At 39.1% G+C, this 25,762-nt stretch overlaps 1 long non-coding RNA gene across 1 annotated transcript; it reads right to left on the bottom strand.

Annotated features, from left to right (window-relative positions):
- Positions 1–767: 767 nt before the first annotated feature.
- LOC132028845 (uncharacterized) lies at positions 768–25,741 on the bottom strand. The gene is made up of 4 exons (XR_009407566.1): positions 25,657–25,741; positions 13,207–13,270; positions 7,136–7,366; positions 768–804 (listed from the first exon to the last, which is right to left on the bottom strand). It is a non-coding gene; the product is annotated as an uncharacterized LOC132028845 (long non-coding RNA).
- Between the last annotated feature and the right edge of the window lie 21 nt (positions 25,742–25,762).

Raw genomic sequence — 25,762 nt, 5'->3', positions numbered from 1 at the left:
GGACTCTGGGATTATGACCTGAGCCAAAGGCAGAGGCCCCAACCCACTGAGTCACCCAGGCACCCCTGAAATTGCTTTTCAGGGTATAAATTCCTATACAAATATTTATCATACTATCATTATTATCTCCTTGAGAGAAGGTAATGTGAAAAAAATATTTTAATTTCTACTTGAGGCTTACAGAGACATAGTTGTATCAATGGTATTTCAATGGTGTATAAAATAATTGCCAAGTTGACAGAATCACCAAATAACCAATCCCTCCTGGTAGAATAAAAATAGTCAATTAGAACATTTTGCTGGTCTTTGCCAAAGATAACACTCTTTGGCACTTGATATTCATGATGGATTAACATAACTGATACCCAAATAAATCAGTTACATAACTAAGTTTTGAAATTTTTAAAAAATTCATATATAGGAATGCATGAAAATATATAGATATAGATATAGATACAGATATATGTCCTGTATATGTCCAGATATGTCCAGATATATGTCCAGATATATATGGATATATCTACATATTGATAGATATAGATGATATAGACAGGATATATGCATATAGTATAATCATATCAATTTTTATCAATGTTTTTCAACAAATCTTTTAAGAAAGATAGCAATTCAGGGTCCCTAGGTAGTGCAGTTGGTTAAGTATCTAACACTTGATTTTGGCTCAGGTCCTGAATTCAGGGTTGTGATCTCAGGGTCATAAGATGAAGCCCCCAGTCGGACTCTGTGCTCAGTGCAGTCTGCTTGAGACTCTCTCACTCTCTGCCCCTCCTTCTCCATGCTCTCTTTCTATAAAATAAATAATTTAAATAAAGAAAGCCATTAAAGAAAGAAACAAAGATGTGGATAAGAGAATAACACTTTGAATAATTTTGAATATGGGCCACAAATTTACCACAGAATTGCTGAATCTTAGAGTTGGAAGGAATCTTAGATTTTGTATATTCATGCTCTCCACTATATTCCTTACCTTTGGTTTTCTGGCATCTGCTTGCACATAGGAGAATAAATATTGAGCAAGGTAACATGCTCTCTTTTAAAAATAATTTTTCTCTTCCATTTTTAACTAGAATTAGAGAAAATACTTTATATTAAGCTGAAATATCTTAATACCTCCTTAAGTTTTTGTAGACAGACATTTTATGGGACAAGAATATCATTTATTCACTGAACATTTATTGCCAGTTATCAGCTAGCATTCATAAAAGTAGACCCCACTCTCAAACAAGGTGCAATCAAATTTCAGATAAACGCAGCGTAATTATAATTGTTTTCTTCCAACATCAAATCCTCAACTTCATAGAAAAACCTACAAAAAGAATCTAATTGCCTTTCCTGAGGTAATTCTGAATTGATTTTGCAATCGAGTCATTATCACACTTTCCTGTTACTTCCCCAATCCAAATATTTAAATGACAGAGGCATATGCAGAGGGTAGCAGGCTAACAAAATTTGTTCTCCTTTGCATTGGAGATTTTTCTCCACTCCCTATATATACAATAAAAAGTAAAATGGATGAAACTATGAAAATTTTAGATGTCCCCCAAAATATGGTGCTCTGAAATTTTAGGAAGCATATGTTCTATTTGATTTCAGGCAATGTTACCAGATTGTCGGACCTAGCAGAAGTTCCCCCATCGAGTCGGGAAAATTTCTCCACTTTTAAGGGGCCCAGAGAGGAGAACCACTCAAGAGCAGAGGGAAGAGAAGGGAGGCACCGACTTCTGGCAGACACCAGGTCTGACAAAGCAGCTGTGGGATTCTTTCTGCCTCAATCTCCTCAGCTGTGAAGGTGGTAATAAGGGATCTTGAGAGTGACTTGCAGCTTTAAAAACCTGTCATTTCAACTCTTACTGGAATGAAATCAAATACATTTGGGAAAAATAAATGGAATTTCAATATTCCAAAGTATGACAAAGCTTATTAAGGCCCTTTTAGGTTGTTAATGTTTTAGAGCAGATTTCCCGACACAGATTCAAACTAGGTATTGCTGGACAAGGTCATCGAGAGGATATCATGGCTGGTTGACTTGCGAACTGTACCTCAAGCTGAACTTAATCTGTTTCTCCACAACTGGCTCCTCTTATTATGCCCCTCATTCAGATATCTAACCAAGCTAGAAACCCTAGAGTACTCAACTCCTTCCACCCCTCATTTCCTACTTTCTACAAGCCACAATGTCCTGGTGAATCTGCCTCCTTTGTATCTTCTCGGAATGGTCTCTTTTCTCCATCCTCATCACCACAGCTTTTATAAAGGCTCCTATAATTTCTCTTAAGTGATGTGGCCACCCAGCCCATTCTCAACGCTATAGCCCAAGTCCTCATTATAAAAGGAAAATATGATCAGGTTCCTCCTGGATTAAATTATACCTGATTTGTTCACAGTTGCTCTCAAAATAAAATCCAGCTTCTCAACAGAACCTTACAGGCTTTCCATGATCTGACCCCTTCTCTATCCTCTAGCTTCTCCCCTTGTCCCATGCTCCAGTGCAAGCCATTTTAACCTACTTTTATTTTCCTGCGTATGCTGTCCTCTCTATGTTTATATATAATTGTGGATGTCTTATACTTTCAGGCCAGAAATGAAGGAAGGAGGTGGAGAGTCCATATCTGTACTCTCGCAGATTGGAAGGAATAAAACATCCAGGGACATTGTGGGCAGTTACCAAAAGGGGAGGAAAGAAGGCTGGGGGCTAGAGATTGGTGTTTAGTAAGAAAATAAGAGTTAGGTTTAGAAGTTGGAACACATTTGTGGGTTTCTCCAAGAAGTGGAAAATCAAGGGGAAGTTCTAGAGAAGAAAGAAAAACATGCCATTATGCACAGACAACTTGAGAGCTAAGGGAGTCACCAATCCCACCTGTTTTCTGATTTCCATTGTTCTCCAGTAGGCATTACATAAGGACATTTCACCTCATTTCTTATGCTCCTAATTAATGATAAAATTAGGAGAACCTAGGTGGCTCAATCAGTTAAGAGTCTGACTCTTGATTTTGGCTCAGATCATGACTCAGAGTTGTGAGATTGAGTCCCATGTCAGGCTCCACACTGGATGTGGAGTCTGCTTAAGGTTCTGTCTCTCCCTCCGCTCCTCTTCCCCCCCAAATAAAAATAATATAAAGAAACAAAATTAAAAATGGTTAGCATTTACTGAGAATTTAATATGCAGCAATCATTTTTCTTAAGTGCTTGATATAATGTCTCATTTAACTGTCACATCAACCTTAAGAGGGAAATTGTTTTATTCCCATTTACAGATGAGGGCATTGATGAACATGGGTCAAACGTCCTGAAATAATTTTCCATGCTAGCACAGCTAGAAAGAGGAATGATTTGCTCATATATCTGTCTAGAATCAGACATAAAGAAAAGTGGCATCTCAGCCAGACTAGCTCTCTTACCTTTGAATACAGGCTTTGTTTCAATGGTAGATTTTTTTATGGGAATACAATTATTTTATGATTGATATTAAATGTATTAAACTTTGTCTCCTTTATTTAATGATTGCCATGTGCATACCATGAACTTTGTCCTTGAGAAAAACTAGAGTGTGATGATTATTAGATAATTCTTTTCTCCTTCACAGCAGATGAACAGATTGAGACATGGTTAAATGTGGCGGTTTGAGCTATCTTAACTGAACTGAATATAATGCAAAGAAAGTTAATGCACTCAATTGATTGAATGGCCTTGTAAAGACATGACCTTTTCATGAGAGAACTAGAGCTACAACTTATTAATAACATTATTCCCAACCTCTATGTGTATAAACAAAAATCTTTAAACATGAAGAACACTGAGAGATATGAGACACCTGAACCAAGTAAGAGTGGCAAAGTTTTACTGATGTCAGAGCCCAAGATCACACCAAATTAATAAAATGGCAGCTGCATAAGGACAGAGGGGTTTTTAGCATCTAGATGTATACCCGTTTTTCTTCTCCCTATATTGAGGATATTGAAGAGGAAATATTTGTATGTATGTATTTATGTATTTATCATTATTATTCTAGAGAGAAAGAGAGAGTGGGGATGGAGAGGTCCATGGGAGAGGGGGAGAATGAATCCAGGCAGATACATGCCGGACACGGGAGCTGAGGCAGGGCTGGATGTCAGGCCCCTGAGTTTATGACCTGAGCCAAAATCAAGAGTCCAAGTTTCAACCAACTGAAAGGAAATATTTTAAAAATCAATATAAATAACATTCCTCTCATGATGACTACCTCAGCCTCAGACTTAAAAGTGTTGAAAAATAATTTTACATAATCTTTCATTGAGAGTCTCTCTTTTAGCATGTATTTCTCATGTAGCTGATTTTCAGCCTGTGTTATGTCAATATCCATGTGAACAAATAAGATAATTATATATAAAATATGCTGCAATTGAAAGAAATGAGGCAGTAGAGGAATGAAGAGATGTGAGGAAGAAAGAATTGCAAAACAGTGGCCCATGTTTTTAAGAATTACAGTTTATCTCCAGAGAGCCCATCCTTTTTTTTTTTTTTTTTTTTTAAGATTTTATTTAAAGAGAGAGATAGCACAGGCACAAGAGCAAGGGAGAGGAGCAGAGTCAGAGGACTCGATCCTAGGACTCTGAGATCATGACAAGAGCCGAAGGCCGGCTATTAACTGATGGAGCCACCCAGGTGTCCCCGTCCTCTTTTTATTCAAGATAATTTTCATGTTCTAGCCAGAGCAAAGTAAATTTGGATGCACTTTATCATTAGATTTGCCCATGATATTACTTCCTTGTCATCTGGTGGCCTGGACATAATTAAGTTTCTGTGAATTGGCAATTAAGAATTTTAAGAAACATATTCTCTTCCATATGAATGGGATCCATATAGGAACCTACTAGTGCTGTGTACAAAATGCTGCTCTAGTGGCCAAGAGAAGCTCTTGGTTCTCAGTCGCCTAACTTAAGTCTCCAGAGTAGAAAAAAGCCCTTGGTTGATGTAAAACAACAAACATAATATTCCATATTTTGTGCGTGTGAGAGCCAACTGAAATCCAAGGTAACCATTAGGCTGTGTCTGGTCAACAACACAATAAGTAAAAGGACATTGGCACGGCATTTCTAGCCATCTGGATGCCTAAATAGGATTACTGCTAAGAGCTAACTAGAAATTGTCTGGTAGATTTTATCAAAACAGACACTAGTTCTGGATAATTCAGACCAAAAGACTGATGTTTCCTCTTACCAGAAAATTATCTGAAGAGGGAACTTGAAATCAATGCAAGCCATTTCTTTAAGGCTTCCCTTTACTTTATGAAGACAAAGTCTCAGCCTACAAAGAGCCAATGGTGAAACTACCTAAGGGGCAGTTTTTAAGTTGATGGGCATTTGAGAGCCATTTTGTTACTCAAATCCCTTTTCTTTTTCCTTTTGTTTACCATCAAAACACCTACCAAGAGAAGATTCTCCTTTGGTTTTACCATCCATGAGGGTTACTAATAAAGAAAGCAGAAGACTTACTAAGCTGAGTTTGGCTAAAAATTATCCAGTTGTTGAACTGGGCTCAAATTGAGTGGTAATGTATAACATTAGAATTCTGGTCACTTAACCTAAGGAAACATGAAAATATTCAAATGAACAAAAAGTAAAATAAAACAAGCAAACAAACAAAAACCCAAGTCATATGTGTTTAGTGGGTGGAGGAAAAGTAAATTGGCTGATGCAATTCACCAGTTTGATGGAAACGTCAAATCAGTGAAAATAGTTGGAATAGCCTGTGCTAGTTGGTAAGATTTAGTTCAGTTAAATAATATTTATTCTGTAACCTCCGTGTGCCCATCATCATACTGGTTGATGAAATACGATATTATCCTTGTCTCAAATACTTCAAACATATAAATCAATACTTGCAGTTCAGTTCCTCATATCTATGATGGATGTATGAACAAGAATCAGAATTTCTATAGATGTGGAAGTAAAAAACTGGGATGGGGAAAGAAAGAGAATCAGGAAATATGTGTCATTTTCAGTGACAAGGAGAGGAATTCAAAGATAAATAGTGACCAAGATGCCGTTAAATTTCTCCTCTGTTTGGCTAAACTTTAGATAGGCTTGCTTCTGACTTTTAAGGCCCTGTTCTCCTTCCTTTTGAAATATAAATCTTAAAATCCCCTTGCCAATTTTTTAGCTAAGATTGTTTTTCTCAAGGACCTGGGAGCCACCTCTTTGAAATACTCATCAAGAAAGGTAATTCTCAGCATGTTTAGGTGGTTCACCTGGTTAAGCGCCCTACTTGATTTCAGCTCAAGTCATGAGCCCCACATTGAGCCCCAAGCCCCAAGTCAGGCTCTGCAGTCAGTGGAGTAGTCCCCTTGGGAGTGTCTTTCTCTCTCTCTCTCTCCATCTCCCCCTCCCCTACTTTTGTGCACTCTCACATGTGTTTTCTCTCTTCAAAATAAATACATCTTTTAAAAAAAGAAGAAAAAAAAGAAAGTTAATGCCTCTATCTCCCAGTCTCTTTGTGAGGATAGAACCCTAAATTCCCTTTGCCAATTAGCAAACACAGGTGGTCCAATCATAGAGAAAAACACAAGAACTTACTATGCAGGACACATCCCACTGATCAACTACTCCCTAATGTCCTCCAGTACTTTTCCAATAGTTCATCTCATGCTCAGAAACCCTCCTGGCCTTTATTTCACTGGAGTTCAGACCGAGCTTCTGGTTTCTCTCCCTTTTTGGGAGGCCCCTTGAATACAGCCTTAAAATCTTGAATAAAGTCTTCCTTACCTGTTTAATTAGTCAGGTAATTTTACTTTGACAATAGAAAGTGGGCAGGTAGACAAGAAAGGAGGACCTTCTCAGAGAACATCGCCCTGGCAAAGATCTGGAAGCATCATATTCTACTACATTTTTGAGGAGATATACCCATGTTTGCTACCTATGTGAGGCTATAGTCCTCACAGATGTCCTTGTGTGCACCTGTGTCTGAGAATTTTCCACCTCCACCCTCTCAGCAGCCCCAGGATGCAGTTGGATGCATTTCTGAGAATCCCACCTAGTGTCTTCTACTCTCTCTCTCAGCCTGGAAGAATCTTACTTAATGCCACTGGATTGTAGATCTAAAAATGGTTTACATAGCATATATGATGTTTCATATGTCTTACCTCATTAATAAAAAAGTGATCCTCCTAAAAAGTTGCATCCATAGAGAACATTTGTAGTGTTACAGAAGAATGGAATCCATGTTTAGAACAGCTGGAGGCCTGACCGCAGCCTGAAAGTTATTCTTCTTTTCCCTCGTCCCCATGATCAAAAGAAGAGTAGAACGTGATTCTTTTTCTTGCCCCACACCTGTGGCAGATAGAGCGGTAGCAAGAGCCACAGAGACGTTCTTCCTGTAAGTGCAAGAGGAGCTGTAAGAAATGATCGGTAGCAACGATCTTGGGGACAAAATATACAAAAACTTTAAATGCAAAAGACAACCCCTGACCTTTAAATCTGAAAATTTATTTCAATATCTGCATACAGAGACCAAGAATATTTTGTATTTGGAAATTAGAGCCCTGAACCCTAGACACTTAGGCCTCCCCTTGAATCTGCACAGGAGGTTCCGAAGAGTCATGAATATCACACCTCCCTCCTGCTCCATCTTCCTGCTGGCTGTGCATTGCTGTTACCTGTTGAACTGTTCATCAGGATAAGATTGAAGTTAAAGAAGCTGTCCACTATTGTTTGGTAGCAATGGGGTGCAAAAAAAAAATCGATTTCGTGTGTCCAGAGTGCACAGGTTAGGTAAGCAAGGCCCGTTCTAGAACATAACCTTGCCCAGCTTCTTGTGTGGGTGTGCAAATGCTGAGTATCTCCTGGGACAGAGGTCTTAGTGTCTAAGAGGAAGAGTTCTGTATCTTGGTTGTTCCCTTTCTCCCTATTAAAGAAGGGAAAAATTAGAAATTATGCAAGTTAGTGTGAAATATGAAACATTTCTTTTATAACGTTCCTTGGATTTTTTTTTTTTTTTAAGTTATAGCTAGTGGCTTATCTCCCCCTAGTGACTAAAATTGGGCTCTGCAGTTAGAATTTAATTATTAAGCGTTAGCTCTAAGTCCCAACTTTATTTTCTGTCTAAACACTCCTTAGAGACAGTATATGAGAAATCTTAGATTAACTAAGGAGACTCAATATTAGAAAGTCAAATATGGGGCCATCTCATAATGCTTTCTAAGTCCAATTTCTGGGTTTACTGTAAGGGCACATATAATAACTAAGACTTGGTTCTGAGATTGTGATGACAATAATAACAATCATAATAATATAGCTAATATCTGTTGAAGTCTTACTATGTTCCAGAAAACATTATGATGCTTTTAAGTATCACTCATTGACCCCCACAATAACTATGTGAAAAGTTCTCTTGTACCCAATTTTTAGAAGAGAAAACAGATAAAGAGAAGTGAATAATTTGCCCCAAATCCAACCATCTATTAACTAGCAAAGCCAAGATTTAAAGCACAACAGTCTAGCCCCAGAACCTTAAGTCTACACAGCATAGGATAAATGTGTACATTTGGTCTGTGGAATCAGAGAGGCTCCCCACTCCTCTCTAGCTGCATGCTCCTTTAAATAGAATGTGGTCATGTTTCAAATGCTTGGGAAAGACAGAAGCGCCATAGGAATCCAAGGCTGGAACTTGATCAAGGCATTTCTCAGAGAAATTTCAGAGGTAGCAGCAATTCGACTTCAAATGTTGGTATGAAGTAGGAAGGCACAGAGAGGGAAGCATGGCCCAAGCTAGGAAGGGCAGCAGGATCAGAGGCAGTAATGCAATCAATGGAGGACATGAGGTAGTGTGGGGGCAGCGAACAGAACAGAACTAGGGGAACAAAGTGGGGGACACTGGAAGGTGTGTGAGGGAGGAGAGGAAAGCTGAAAGATCGGCTTAGACCATATTATTCATGGAGGATCTTAACATCAGGTTAAGAACTTAGATCTTCTCTAATTATTGAGAATTTCTTTAAATAATATTTATGGCTTCTGTCATTTTTCACAAGTAAGATGTGCCCAGTGTGGAAAATCTGGAAACCAAAATGGCAAAGCTAAAACACTATTTATAACTCCACTTCTTTTTGTAATATTTGTAATATATCTTGCAGTCTTTAGCCCACAAACACATTTTAACCCCCTCCAAGAAGCTATTGAACTTTGCATAATAAATATACAGCATTTTGATGTTTTGGTTTTGTCTTTTATTATAGTACATGTCTATTATAAATAAAATAGAAGCATAAGCATTAAAAGCAAAAGTAAAATCGTAAGCATTTCCAAGCTCCTATGGTTAAAAATCACTTTTATTGTGTGTGTATCTTTGTATGTATATGTATGTACGTACCCCCTTGGGAAAAAACAGATCTCATTCAAAAATACAATAATAGGGGCGCCTGGGTGGCTTAGTGGGTTAAACATCTGCCTTAGGCTCAGGTCATGGTCTCAGGGTCCTGGGATCGAGCCCCACATTGGGCTCTCTGCTCAGCAGGGAGCCTGCTTCCCCCTCTTCCTCTTTCTGCCTCTCTGCCTGCTTGTGATCTCTCTCTATGCCAGGTAAATAAATAAAACCTTTTTAAAAAAATAGAATAGGGGTGCCTGGGTGGTTCGGTGGGTTAGGCCACTGCCTTCGGCTCAGGTCATGATCTCGGGGTCCTGGGATCGAGCCCCACGTCTGGCTCTCTGCTCAGCGGGGAGCCTGCTTCTCTCTGCCTCTCTGCCTGCTTGTGATCTCTCTGTCAAATAAATAAATAAAATCTTTAAAAAAAATAGAATAATAATTTATAAACTGTCTTAGACCCTGAAGTTTTCTCTTAACATATCATGAACACCTCGCTTGTGTAGATACATGTATTGCTGATACATGTATTTCTACATCAAAATTTAATGGCTGCATCCTTTACAAAATAACTTACACAAGCTCATATTTTTTAATTGCTTTTGCGTCTTTGTTGAAAATCAATGAACTACATATGCGTGGGTCCATTGTTAGATTCTCTGTTCTATTGACCTATTTGTCTTTCTTGATTGAGTGTAACTTTAAACTAAGATTTGCAGTCCGAGAGTAGAAGTTAGCCAAATTTTGTTCTCCTTTTTCAAAGTTGTTGTAGCAATTCTATGCCCTCTGCATTTCCATATGCGTTTTAGAATCAGCTATTAAGGGGAGTGTGGGTGGCTCAGTGTGTTAGGGCCTCTGCCTTCAGCTCAGGTCATGATCTCAGGGTCCTGGGATCAAGCCCTGCATCGGGCTCTCTGCTCAGTGGGGAACCTGCTTCCCCCCCTCTCTCTGCCTGACTCTCTGCCTATTTGTAATCTCTGTCTTCGAATAAATAAGTAAAATCTTAAAAAAACAAAAAAAAGAATCAGCTGTTAAAATGTATGAATAAACCTGTTGAGATTTTCATTAGGATTGTCATATCTATCAAATCAAATTAGGGAGAATTAATGTTTTATCCATTACCATGGCATTTATCTCTATTTAGGAGTTCTTAATTCCTCTCAGTATAGATTGCAGTTCTCAGCATATAAGACCTGCAGATTTCTTCATATTTATTTCTAGGTAATTCATATTTTTATGCTATCATAAATGGTATTATTATTTTGATTTCAATTTCCAATTATTTGTTGCTACTATATTGATCTCACTTCTTCCAACCTTGTTAAACTTACTTATTAACTCTAGTAAATATACATATATATATAGACTCCATCAGATTTTCTATACAGATGATGGTGCCATTTGTGAATAAAGACCATTTTACTTCTTCATCTCCAATCTGGACATCTTTTATTTCTCTTTCTTGTCTGGATGGACTGATTAAAACCTCTATTGGTAAAAGTAGGCATGCTTGCATGTTTCCTCATCTTAGGGGAAAGAATTTTGTCTTTTAAGTATGAGTTAATGATCCAGTTTTTGTTGTTGCTCTTTATCAGGCTGAGGATATTCCTTCTGTTCCCAGTTTGCTGAGGGCTTTTATCAGCATTGGATGTTGGCTATTTGTCAAATGATTTTTCTCCATCTTTGGAGATGATCGTTTTTTAGTCTATTAACATGGTGAATTACATTGACTGGTTTTCAAATGTTGAACAAACTTTGCGTCCCTGAGGTAAACTGCACCTGATCAAGATGCATTATCATTTTAATATAGTGTTAGATGTGATTTGTTCAAATTGGTAAGAAATGGCATCTCCATGTTCATGAAGGATATTGTTATGAAGTTTTCTTATGTTTTTCATGTTGTGGTATCATAGTTATGCGAGCTTCACAGATTGAGCTGAGAAGTACTCAATTTTCTGGAAGAGTTTGTGTTGAAATACTTTTTTTTTTTAAGATTTTATATTATTATTTTTATTTATTTGACAGAGATCCTAGGTAGGCAGAGAGTCAGGCAGAGAGAGAGGTGGGAATCAGGCTCCCTGCTGAGCAGAGAGCCCAATGCGGAACTTGATCCCAGGACCCTGAGATCATGACCTGAGCCGAAGGCAGAGGCTCAACCCACTGTGCCACCCAGGCGCCCTGAAATATTTTTCCTCTTTAAACGTTTGGTAGAATTCACTTGTGAAGGCATCTGAGAACAGAATTTTCTTTGTGGGAAGATTTAAAACTCCAAGGCTCTTCCAGTTATTTATTTCTTCTTGAATAAGACTGGTAGTTTGTATCTTTTAAGGAATTTGAACGTTTTCCTGTTACTTAAGGTGAACGCTGATGTCATTGTCTTTCTTCTTTTTTAAATAGGCATTTAGAGCAAAAAATATTCCTTCTTGTTACTGCTATAGCTGTATTCCATAAATTTTCAAGTGATTTTTCATTTTTACTTAGTTAAAATTTTTCTTAATTTCTTTTTTGATTTCTTTCTTGACCTATTGACTATGTAAACATACATTACTTATGTATTTGAGGTTTGTCCAGATAACTATCTGTTACTGATTTCTAATTTCATTCCACTGTGGTCAGAGAACATATTTTGTGTGTCTTTGGTTAACCTCTATCTTGATTGCAAACAGAAATTCAATCCCCTGCTTTTGGACTGGTAGGTTGTTTCTAATTTTTGTACTATTGAAAACAACTCTTAAATGAAGATGAATTTGAAATCTTTGCACCCATTCTCATTTTCTTAGATAAATTACAAGAAATAAAAATTTTGACTCAAAGAGTGTTTACTTCTTTTTGTAGAATTTGTATATACTACTAGGTGGCTTGTTTCATGCTTTGCTTTATATTCAATAATCTGCACATATTTTCTTTTCTTTTTTTTTTAAAGATTTTATTTATTTATTTGACAGAGAGAACTCACAAGTACACTGAGAGGCAGGCAGAGAGAGAGAGAGAGAGAAGGAAGCAGGCTCCCTGCTGAGCAGAGAGCCCGATGCGGGACTCGATCCCAGGACCCTGAGATCATGACCTGAGCTGAAGGCAGCTGAGCCACTGAGCCATCCAGGCGCCCCTGCACATATTTTCTTCAGAACAATAATTGCTTTCTGTAACATTTTCTTAATCACTGCATAATGTTTTATTTACATACAAAAGTATATTTAACCATCCTCTATTGTTGGACATCTCAACTCTAATTTGGGACAAGTTTCCATCATGCTTTAATAAATCACATTGTGGATCATTTGTTTATTAAAGAGGATTGACCTCATAAAAGCAGTGATTTAGGAAAGTTAGTCAGGAAGCAGGATAGAGGATAGATTTGGGCTGAGAAAGACTGGAATCAGGGAAATGTGTCCCATCACAGTAGGATTCTAATGTAATACTACATGAATGAGGTTCTAATGGTGACAAATGAGTGGAGGTGACAGGATAGGTGGAATAAATACTAAAACAAAAGAATCTATCACACATAGTGACTGATTTTGTGAAAATTAAAATCAATCTCTATCTTAAAAGCAGTGGCATTTTTAAATAAAATTGTCTTCACATTTTATCTTCAAAATATCCATTTTCTTAGCATTTGTTCTCACCTGTCAAGCAGTAATGTTTCCTAATCACACAATAATGCTTTCTTCATAGATAATAGAAGAATCTAGGGACACTATTTGCTAAAGCAATTCTATCTAAGGAAGAACAGGATTCATGTAACTCCCTATTACTTTATAAGGAATTTTCTTAGTCTCAAGATGTTTTGCCCTTTTGAGTTATATCCTTACCATTTAGAGAAACAACAAATTTGAGAACCATCCTTAACTTTATTACCTTATTGCACTTGTATTTGTTGTCTTTCAGTGCTTTAAGGCAAAGCGTCTGTGATCCACTTGACCTAGAGAAGGAGAAGTTATTTTCCTGTTGATATACACCTGGGAGAATGCCACCCACTGCTCTGGTGCCAGCGCTTCCCGAGTGCCCAGAGCAGGCGGAGGCTGACTGAGTGTGTTCAGTGAGCAGACAAGACTTTTGTCTAAGCTTCCCAGCACACCTTTCTTTATCCCACCCCCTTTCCTTTCCACTTCTCTTTCCTACCTTTCTCACCTTACAATTTCTGAATGCTCCATGAAATGCCCATTATTGTGCACATTGGTGCAATTTATCGCTTATTTTATCTGATTCAGCTGTTTGCTCAAACTTTTTAAAAAATAAAATCAGTCATCTCATTTTAAGTTCTCTCCTGATCACTTCCCTAAAAGACTTAGCCTTGGCCAGATCATCACAGTCACATCTCGAGAGGCTTGATCTCATGGCTAGGTCCAACTCATTAGACTAAGCACCAAATTTCCTCACAAACCCCCTAAAAAAAAACCCAACACTATTAGTTTCTTTACTGCTCATTTAAGGTCAAAAAGCCATACTATGGGGGCGCCTGGGTGGCTCAGTAGGTTAAGCCTCTGCCTTCAGCTCAGGTCATGATCTCAGGGTCCTGGGATCAAGCCCCGCATTGACCATAGCAATACTATGGTCATCAAAATGTGCTTGAAGAAAACCCAGTTTCCATTCACTGTGTGGTCTTCCGGAATTTTTTAGTTGGTCAACTGTATAACTACTTCAACCCCAAACTCAGTCCCATAGGAGTCAAGGAGCACCAACTTTTTATTTTTCTTAAGTTCTTATTTAAATTCCAGTTAGTCAACATATAGTGTAATATACACACAGTGTAGTATATACAATATGTATGTATTATAACATATACAATATATATATTATGTATATAACATACAGTATAATATACACATACAGTGTAATATACAATGTATATACCCTATAATATTTCACAGTGTAATACACTTCCAAACATCACCTGATGTTCATCACTATAAGTGCCCCCCTTAATCCCCAACACCTGTTTCACCCCCCCCCCCCCCCCCCCCCCCCTCTGTAATAAATTCGTCCTTTATAATTCAGAGTCTATTTCTTGCTTTGCCTCTCTCTCTCTCTCTTTTTCCCTCTTTGCTTATTTGTTTCATTTCATAATCCCACATATAAGTAAAATCATATGGTATTTGTCTTTCTGACTTATTTCATTCAGCATAATACTCTCTAGTTCCATTCACGTCATTGCAAATGGGAAGATTTCATTCTTTTTTTTTTTTAAGATTTTGTTTATTTGACTGACAGAGATCACAAGTAGGCAGAAAGGTAGGCAGAGAGAGGAGGAAGCAGGCTCCCTGCTGAGCAGAGAGCCCAAGGTGGGGGCTTGATCCCAGCACCCTGGGATCATGACCTGAGCCGAAGGCAGAGACTTTAACCCACTGAGCCACCCAGGTACCCCAAGATTTCATTCTTTTTTATAACTGAATGATATTCCATTATATATATATTTTCTATTATATATATATATACACTCCACTATACACACACACATACACACACACACACACATACACATACACTACATCTTCCCTATCCATTCATCAGTTGATAGACACTTTGGTTATTTCCATGATTTGGCTGCTGTAGATAATGCTGCTATAAAGATTGGGGCACATGTATCCCTTTGAATTAGTGTTTTTATATTCTTTGGGTAAATATCTAATAGTACAATTGCTGAACCCTAGGGCACTTTTATTTTTAACTTTTTGAGGAACCTCCATACTGTTTTCCAGAGTGGCTGCACCAGTTTGCATTCCCAACAGTGCATGAGGGTTCCCCTTTCTCCATATCCTTGTCAGCACATGTTCTTTCTCGTGTTGTTGATTTTAGCCATTCTGACAGGTGTGAGGTGATAGCTCATTGTGGTTTTGATTAAGAAGCACCAACTTTAAATATACCAGTTTACGAATTATTTCCCTCCCTCCTTAAGTCCATCTGCAACTTTGACAGTCTTAGGCTGCTTAAATCCCTTTTGTCATGTGCATATAATACTGGTGATGATTACCCATCCAAATTCCACCAAATGCTTTTAAAATACTCTCTACTTCTCCACTACTATTTCAAGGGTCATTAGCTAAGTCTCTGAAGACACTGAACCCATTTCTATCATGTGTTGTAAATTCCTATTCAGTATTGAGTTGGCAGCCCCAAATTCTCTCAATAAAGTATAATGATTTTTCAGGAAGAATAAATATCATTGTATTTTCAATATTTTCATTGAATACTTACTGACTTGGTACCTTGGGAAAGTTACTTATACTCTAAGCAGTAGTGGATTGGAGCAGGGACCTGCTTATGGGAGCCAACTATGAAATTTTCAAGAGTTTTGCCTATAAGTTTTTTAAACTTTGGAGACTTGAAATCAATCATGGTAAGAGTGTTTACCACAGATGATGGCAAAATGCTACAAATGGGGCACTTCTTTCTGCACAGAGAGCTGGTTTACCAGCTTACTACTGTCTTAGTTTTTTAGTTTTTTTAGCCTTAGTTTCTTCATCCATAAAATGAGAAAAATAAAATTTCAATCAGTATTGAACACATTCAGTTGCAGTAAACATAATCTCTTTGCTAGTTTAAACACAAAAGGAATTTGCTAGAGTTTTAAATGCCCTATTTGCTAGAGTCTTAAATGCCCTATAGAATTATAGAGAAGAATGATAAAATAGGTTATAGTTTGAGTTCTCAAAAACAAATTTGAGATTGATGCTGCAGAACTAAGTCACCAGGGAGCCTACTATCTCCTCTATAGTCAGGAGGTTACCTGCCCATTTGGGAAGCTGCTGCTAAGGTTATCAGTTGTAAGATGACTTTGCCTCTCCCAGGTTCAGGAAAGCCTCCTTGATCAAGAAGCCATTACAGGCAAACCCGCACACTGCCTCTAACTGCCGCCTGCTTTCTGAATATTTCAAGATAACATCTGACTGACAGAAACTATTGTTCAACAGAACTGCAGCTGCACGGGAGGCTTGGAAATACAGTCGTTATTCAGAGTATCTTGTGAGCCAATAAGAATTCGGAGATTCTATTGCCAAAGATCAATAGAAAGGTGGAGAGTAGCTACTGGAGTACGGCTAGCAGTCTGCCATTGTCCATCCATTTTTATCCCTGAGATCTTCGAACACCCTTTTCCCCAAACAGAATAATTCATAGCCTCCCTATGAGGTATGACTTCCAAGTCCCATCCAGAGATTGAACCCAGTTTAAAGGCCAGGATATCTGAATGACTCCACGTCCTCTCCATCAAGTCCAGATGGGACTATCTGTGGACAAGTGACCCAGGAAGTGACAGGTGAGTTATCCTCCTATGTCCAATGACAAGAGCACCAAGAACAGCAACAACAACAACAACAACACACACACACACACACACACACAAAATCCAAAAGTGGAGTAGGAACCAGATAATGATAATAAAAATTCCCTTCAGAAAAATATTGTGCTAGGCAGGCATTTCAGGGACCTCTGCCCTGGTAATAGATTACTATGATTTTCTAGGTTAGCCTATCTAACAGCCTCTGGTTCCTCTCACATCTCCATGACTATTGGCTTTGTTTTCTTGGTGGTCCTTCCTTATCCATGAGACTCCTTGACCACATTGGAACTGGGCATTGGAGAGTCTTCCTTTCTTGGGGTTGTAAAACTTTCACATCCTGCTTTTTTTCTGGTGCAGGTTCAGCTACTTACGTTTGCTTGGTGCTGATTATCAGGCTGTGGCAGGCCAGGGTGACAGTTTCTGTGGTAAAGAGCTTCCTCGTCAACTTGACGGACTTCCAGTCTTCTGATCAGCTCCAGTGTGAGAATTGTACCCAAAGAATTCATCTAGGGGTGCCTAGGTGGCTCAGTGGGTTAAGCCGCTGCCTTCGGCTCAGGTCATGATCTCAGGGTCCTGGGATCGAGTCCCGCATCGGGCTCTCTGCTCAGCAGGGAGCCTGCTTCCTCCTCTCTCTCTCTGCCTGCCTCTCTGCCTACTTGTGATCTCTCTCTGTCAAATAAATAAATAAAATCTTAAAAAAAAAAAAAAGAATTCATCTAGACGTTTAACATAAATATATGTTAAATTTAAATACATTTTGTTATATATTAAAACCTGACGATCTAGTTTTAATTATTAGCTATGTTCTACACAGTCTCTTTTCAACCTAATGGTGGTGTTTAGCTTGAATTATGCCCCCCACCCCTGCCAAAAAAAGATCTGTTTGATTCTTAGCACTTACTATGTCAGAATGTGACCTTATTTGGAGACAATCAACTTGGACATAATCAAGTTAAAATGAGGTCATTAGAGTGAGCCCCAATTCAATATTACTGGCATTCTGATAAAATTTGGACACACAGGCATACATGGAGCTGTCATGTGAAGAGAAAGGTAGTGATCTAGGTAAGGCCCCCACAAGCCAAAAAATGCCAAAGGTTGCCAGAAAACCACCATGAGCTGTGGGAGAGCCATGGAACAAATTCTTCATCACCTCTCTCAGAAGAAACCAACTCTGCTGACAACTTGACCTTGAACTTCTAGCCTCTAGAACTGAGACAATACATTTCTATTTAAGCCACTCAGTTTGCACCATTTTGTGACAGCAGCCCCAGCAAATTAGTACAGGTGGCTACCATACTGTGCTACAGTAAGACTCTTGCATGGTAGGGCAACACTCTTCAGCTCATCTATGCGGCTGGGCTGGTTCTCATTGTCTAGACCATACTCTCTACTTCTCCGCTACTGTCTCAAGGGTCATTAGCTAAGTCTCTGAAGACACTGAACCCATTGTGCTTTGGAGAGGTGCTTGTAAATAGTTGGGACCACAGTGCTCCTTCAGAGCAAACTCTTATTTTTGCTTAAGTGTGAAAGTACAGACACAATTGACTTTTTCAACAGTGTGAGGCACCACATTATTAGGCTCACAAATATTTTAGATTCTCTGCCACAGGTGGAGATACTCTGCAAAAGCTTTAGATTCCTGTCCCTTTCTTCACAGGTATATTCCTTTCATTTTTCTTGGCAGACTGGCCAGATCTAGATATAGATCATCTTTCTCTTGTAACACTTGGCTGAAAATAGCTGAAGCAACCAACCTATACCATCATGAATTTTTCCAGCCCTTTAATCTACTGCTGCAGGCTCCATCAGTATGTAATCTACCCTGCAAGGTATTTTAGGCAACCATTTATCAAATACTTTGCCACTGCATTACAAGGGTCTCCAGTTTTCCACACTGTTAGACCTGTCCATATCATCTACCACTTGGACGGCTAAGTCAAGGAAGTGTACATTAATATCTTTTAGGGCAGCACCCCACTTATAAATTCCAAATTTTGTATGGTCAGAATTCACTCACAGAGAACAGAATTCATTTTAGCTAGTTTAATCAGAAAGGGATTTAGTACAGGTTTTGTTATGGCTTAGAGAATCAGTGGAGGACTGAAGATACAATCAAGGATTCCTTTGAGAACAGTAGAACAGAGTGAGGCCACCCATGCAAATGTTCCTATGGCTACTGGAAAACCACCAAAATCATAAAGCAATTTTGTACTGGGCAGGGGATTGGGAAACAGAAACATATGGTAGAATTGCAGAAGCAGTAAAAGCACGACTTCTACCTTACAAATCTCTCACAAGCACATCTGATTAGCAGGATCCAAGTCAGTTCAGAGCTCTGGCTATCAGAGTCTCAAAAATGTCTCTTATTCTGGACTGTGATGTGCCCAGCTACAAATCAAGGGCTCTATTTCTGAGTAAGAAACGGGGGAAGGAGATAAAGCACAAGTAGTCTGGTTATGAGTATAAATATTTTAGGGTTACTTCTGACATAGAGCCGGCCCTTAATAATTGACAAATTTATGAAAACATGATATAAGTTCCCTCTTGGAGAAAATGTGCACACAATCAGAAATAATTAGATCAGGTCTTGTAAAAGGCAAACTACGGCACAACTATTGTGCACTTTTATTTGTTCAAGTGCAATAATACAGTGTTCTCTGAGCTGGAATATTTACAAATGTAACTTCCCGGTTAACACAGTTCACTCTCTGCAGGAGTAATAGACCTTATAAGTTAAAGGTCCAGTTCGGGTCCTCTTGAAGTCTCCTACACTTTATTCTTTCTCAAGAGGTTTCACCTCCCCATGTCTTCTGGTACCCATGATCTAAGGAAATAAGAGCTCTCAGAGGTGTTTCAAGCTTCGCTGCATCTTTTTACAAATTTGAATTTTAAATCTAGATTGGTGAAATATGTTTTAGGGCAAAGGTCAGTAAAGTTTTTCTATAAAGGGTCAGCTGGTATTTTCAGCTTCATGGGCCATAGAGTGTCTGCTGCGGTTTCTCAGTCTCAATGTTGTAGTGTGAAAGTAACCATAGACAGCATACAGATTAATGAGAGTGCCTGGGTTCCAACAAAACTGTATTTACAAAAAAGGTGAGGGACCTAATTGGGCCCATGGGCTGTCATTTGCAGACCCTTGTTTTAGAGAACTGCATGAAATAAATGGAAAAAAAAAAATTCAGGGGCACCTGGCAGGCTCAGTCAGTGGAGCATATGACTCTTGATCTTGGGGTTGTGAATTCAAGCCCCACATTGGAGGTAAACTTTACTCTAAAATAAAATAAAATAAAATAAAGAACTATTAAAGAAGAGGAGAGATGAAATTCATCAGAAGTATCTTGCTGATCCCTTCAGATATGGATCTAGTTGGCACTTCTCTTCTTCCTGTGGGTGGGGAGTCTTTTCACATAGTTGGCAATTTTCAAACACTCAACATAACTGCTGGTGTCTGAGATAGCACTTGCCTCTGGTTTCACTGTATAGTCACGTGTCTATATTTTCCTGAACCTAAGCACAACATGAAATTTCTTTAACTTTAATAACCATCCTCATAATGGAAACAGCAAGGGGCTCCCAACTGTACTCAGCCACAGCTGAAGCAACCCATGTATTTTTCTGCCAGCCCCGACTGTGGGCTGGGTTTGCCTACAGGCTCCTGATAGCCTTGAAATACCATGAGTTCCTGGGACCTACTGTAGCCCATCATGCCCAGATGGAAATTCCACTGCAGTCCTGACCTGACAAGGCACCCGCTTAGGTACTAAAGGGGAGTGGCACTCTTAGCACAGTGACAGAGCAATCACATCTGACCTTTGCCATTGATTAGCCTTGTGACCTTAGGATAATTACTTAAACTTTCTAGGCTTCATTTTCCAAATACACAAGATGGGGAGTATGACATAGCTCCTTAGAGCAGTGCCTAGACTATAGCAAACATTCCATAGATACTATCTACACTGGAGAAATTGCTATTAGCTATTTGTGTACCTTAGGATCATTATATTGGTTTTTTGTTTGTTTCAAGTTTTTATTTGAATTCTAGTTGGTTAACATATAGGGTAAACCCAGTTTCGGGTGTAGTACTTAGTAATTTATTACTTAGAACATCCGGTGCTCATCTCATTGTTAATTGGCTTTCTTTTTCATCTGAATATTTTGAAATAAGAACAATAGGCAAAATTTGAGTTTTGCTTGCTTCTTGTTTTCATTTGTTTTAACTATGGTCTCCTCATGAATATTTTGTATACATTGGGTTAGCATGTTTTTCTATTCAGCTGCCGTAAATTTTCTTAAAAGTATATGTATTTTGGGAGCACCGGGCTGGCTCAGTCAGGACAGTATGCGACTCTTGTTCTTGGGGTCATGAGTTCAAGCACCACACTGGGCCTTCAGCTTATTAAAAAAAAATTTTTTTAAAAATATGTGTGTGTGTGTGTGTGTGTGTGTATTAGAGTGGGGATGGAGGGACAGAGAGAAAGGGAGGGAGGGCATCTTTATTTTTTTTAATTTTTAAATTTTTTTATAAACATATAATGTATTTTTATACCCAGGGGTACAGGTCTGTGAATCACCAGGATTACACACTTCATAGCACTCACCATAGCACATACCCTCCCCAATGTCCATAACCCCACCACCCTCTCTCGACCCCTCTTCCCCCCGTAACCCTCAGTTTGTTTTGTGAGATTTAGAGTCTCTTATGGTTTGTCTCCCTCCTGATCCCATCTTGTTTCATTTATTCCTTTCCTACCCTCTAAGCTCCCCATGTTGCCTCTCCACTTCCTCATATCAGGGAGATCATATGATAATTGTCTTTCTCTGATTGACTTATTTTGCTCAGCATAATATGGAGAGACGGAATCTTAAACAGGACCCATGTCCACCCCAGAGCCCACTAGGGCAGAGGGGTGCGAGGGGGGTTGCTCGCACAACACCGAGATCATGACCTGAGCTGAAATCAAGAGTCAGATGCTTAACCAACTGAGTCAGATGCTTAACCAACCCAGGTGCCCCAGTGTATGTATTTTTTAAAACAAATAAGTATAAAGCAGGAAATAGTAGAGCAGACAGCACAAAAGAACAAAGCACAAAAACTGAGTAACAAAAATTAATACCATGGACACTCCAGTATTTTGTCCACTGATTCTTACCAGTTGGTATTCATCTAGCTTGGTATCTTCACACATAGGCCTCGATTCCTTTTCTTTTCTGATAGTTCTTGAACTCTAGTCACACTGGTCTTAGATTAGCTCTGTGACATCATCCAGTGGGGCATGTTGGAAGTCACATTGCTAACCCACTCCCTCAAAGACTGATTTAGTAGTTTCAGAATAGGGTATGAAGTCTGTATATTCAAGGTGCCTCCCATGTTGCAGATGCATGGGAGACTCGGGGACCTCTGCTCTGTACATTCACTCGTGTTTTCACTCAGGAGTTCCTCCCCAGCCCGCACAATCCACACAGTGCCAAAAACTGTTCCAACCTCTGCAGCAAACAATTATAACTACCCTGTTAAGGAGATGTTCTTAATCCCATAGTATAGGTGAGGAAATGAAGGCCTGATTATGTTTAGTAATTTGTTCAAAGCCTTTTGCCTCTTTCCTTGACAACCTGTAATTAATACCATAGTTGATGTTAATTCATTTGTTTAAGCATGTAAAAACTCTCCTTGGGTAGATGGGCCAAGCCTTGCTCTTCAGTGAAAGTCAGGGATTGATGACAAGAAACAGAAAGCCAGGGGTGCCTGGGTGGCTCAGTGGGTTAAGCATCTTCCTTTGGCTCAGGTCACCATCCCAGAGTCCTGGGATGGAGGCCCAACATTGGATTCCCTGTTCAGTAGGTAGTCTGCTTCTCTCTCTCCCTCTGCCACTCCCCGCTGCTTATGCTCTCTCTCTCTCTCTCTCTCTCTCTCAAATAAATAAATAAATAATCCTTTAAAAAAAAAAAAAAGCAAGGAAAAAAAAGGAACAGAAACCCATTCAAAAAACTTGAAAAAGGCTTATAGAAAGGATATAGGAGAATATCATGGAACCTGAATGTTGAAAATACAGCTTGGCCTTAAGGAAATTGGATTAAACACAGTCTTGGATGTTTGAGATCCTTGAAATAACAGAGGAGATAGATAATTCTCACGTATTTATTTTCCCAACCTATGTGTCAATGTTTGACACCTGTAAGTTTCTCCAGCCAAGGTACAGGAGATGCCCTTTGTCTTCCTATACCTGTAAATGGAACATTTCAGGTCCCTCCTTCTTGCATAGCTGCCACTAGGATGCCTACTCTCAACACTCTTCCTCCTCCTCCTCCCTGTTTTCACCAGGCTCCTGGCCTTTGCTGGATAGAACAAAGGAAGAAAGTGTTGCAGGGGAAAAGAGGTCCTTTATTCCCTAAGGGCTCTTTCATTCTATTTTTGTTCTTTTTTAAGTTTTTATTTAAATTCCAGTTAGTTAATATATAGTGTAATATTAGTTTCAATAAGGCTCTTTCACTCTAAATGAGCGAAATCAACTCAAACGGACTTAAAAAAAAGGAAAAGAAATTTACTGGATTATGTAAATAAAAGGTTCAGGATTAAGTCCAGCTCTGGAATTGGCTGGGGATCACATTATAAACTGCCCCAGCTTCAACAATTTTCCTATAGCAGGCATTTAATAGATATTTGTTGAATTGAATTAAGACTATGGATTTTCCAGAGTCAGGTTATTTAAGTATAGGATTTGTCATATATCCTGGTTGTGATATACAGAGGTTTTATTTTTATTAATGTAAATATTTATTAATATTAATATGTTAAGTATTTTTATTAATATTACACAGTGTGTAATATTTTATTTTATTTTTGATTGAAGAATTTGGAAGCCAGAATTTTTTTTTTTTTAAGTTTTCAAGTAGTTAGGGATATTTGTGCATGTGTGTTTATATTACCTCCTGGTAAGAAATTGTGAATACATTATTTTGGTGTTTTGCAATTTTTTTGTTTTTCTTTTTGGAAATTCTTTCTTTAGATATGTTAATATGTTCAGTCTGATTACAGTTAGGGCTTGGCAAAGAAGCTGTTTTGTCACTTTAGGGTGACCTTTCATCTAGCTCATCAGGTACATTATGTCTCTTGCATACTTGAACTCTGTATAGAAAGATTATTTCTCCATTTTCAAACTACTTGGAGGAGGGACTTGTCTGTGGCCCTATATACTACAGTCCCCTCATGAGTTCAGTAATAAATGTGCATACCTTACAGGGCTGTTATCGGGATTAAATGAGTTAATATATGTAAAATGCCTAGCACTGTGCCTGGTCCATAGTAAGCCATCAATAATTAGCTCCAGATGATGAACCTGCAGTTTTGCTTTCAGTAGTATTCTACTTTGATAGATAAAGAATGGTTTTAATTACCACAACTTCTTTCTAACCAAGAAGATCACAAAAACAGATGAAGAACAAAAGGTAAAGAAAGACTTCCCTACTGGGCATCAATGCGATGACTTCATGTAGCAACTCTTAACACAACAATGACAACAACAACAAAAGCCAAACTGATTTTGTTTTAAATTTGTTCTACCAGGTTCTTTGAGAGAGTCTGCAGAGTTGCTGAGCAATGTGTTCATGGCTGAATCCTAATAGATTCTAATTTCCTATTTTTTGAGGACTTGTTCCTCTCCACCAATACACTGTAAACCTTTGGGGCAGATATTGGTCTTTTCCTTCCTGGTCTTCACTGTTGCACACAGGTGCCCAATAGAGAGCTGTGAAGCACATCACAAGTTTTGTGAGGCCTTTCAGCTACTGCGAAATTAAGGAATCTGCCTTAAGAGCTATGCCCAGGCCTCTAGTCACTTGTTTCTTTCTTATTATTGATCATTATCGTGGTCCTTGTTTGCATACATATTCGACAATAATTTCAGATGATGTGGAAAAGTGCTTTGTATAAGGTCTTACATACTTTATACCTCACCGAATCCACTTAAGAGCCCTCCTCCCCCACCAAGGTAGGTGAGTTTTTCAGATGATTACATGTGAAATAATGGAGTAGTAATAACCAGCCAAATTATTATTCCTTTTATGGATAAGGTAAGCTTTTTAATTTTTTTTTTAAGATTTTATTTGAGAGAGAGAGCAGAGCGAGAGAGCGAGCACACAAGGCGGGGGCAGAAAGAGAGCGAGAAGCAGGCTCCACCCCCCCGCCCCCCCGCCCCCAACCCCCTGCTTGAGCTGGGAGCCAGGCGGGGCTCATCCCAGGGTCCTGGGATCACCACCTGAGCTAAAGGCACACGCTTAACGGACCAAGCCACCCATTGTGTAAGCTTTCACAATGAGGTAAGATTTTTGAAATCCGCCAGTAATAACTGGCAAGTGGTGTTTGATGATTCTTTCAATGACATCAACTTAAAAACCTATGAATTATTATTTGTTTTCTCACTGCCAAGTCCACCAACAATGACTAACGGTGCAGCGCTGCATGCCCTCATACTCTTGGACCTCAAACCAAATATCCCTGTAACTATAATTTGTAAACACCCGATATTTCGTATTCAGATTTGCCAAACACCTTGTCAGATGAAAACCAGAATACTCGCGAGGCTGCGAAAGCCACCTGCCACACCCCTCCTCTTCTCTATTTTCAAGGTGGTCTTCGGTCTCCCTTATCTGAGGGCAAACTTTTGGCGGAAGCTCAATTAGCTCTAAGTCATGGGAGGCGGAAGCCTGAAGGATCCTTCATCCAGTGCCCAGGCGCCCTTTCCTCTCTCTCTCTCTCTCTCTCTCCCTCTCTCCCTCTTAACCTGACTTTTGATCCTGAGAGGGAGAGTGCGGCCGCGTACGTCTCCACAGCCCTCTGAATTTAGGACAGCTTTATCCCGCATTGTAGTCATTCACTCCCTCCCGTGTTCGTATTTCTCCCAGCTGGTTTTACTGCCTCGAAAAAGTTTTTCGCCATTAATTGGTTGCGGGAAGCCCGGCCGGAACCTCCCTCACCCGCCACCCCACACAGGCAGGAAACCTTGGACCGCCTCGCGCCACCCCAAACTCACGAGAAATCATTCCATTCCCAGCGACCAATCAGCGCTCCGCACGCTGCCGCGCCAGCCAATCCAACCAAACACACGTTGCCCCGGCCAATTTAGGCCAGAAGCTCTT

The sequence above is a fragment of the Mustela nigripes genome, chromosome 12 (genome assembly GCF_022355385.1).
Source record: "Mustela nigripes isolate SB6536 chromosome 12, MUSNIG.SB6536, whole genome shotgun sequence".
In the NCBI taxonomy this organism is placed as follows: Eukaryota; Metazoa; Chordata; class Mammalia; order Carnivora; family Mustelidae; genus Mustela; species Mustela nigripes.
Note: the sequence above shows the minus strand (reverse complement) of the source record. Positions and strands in the feature narration are given on the sequence as shown.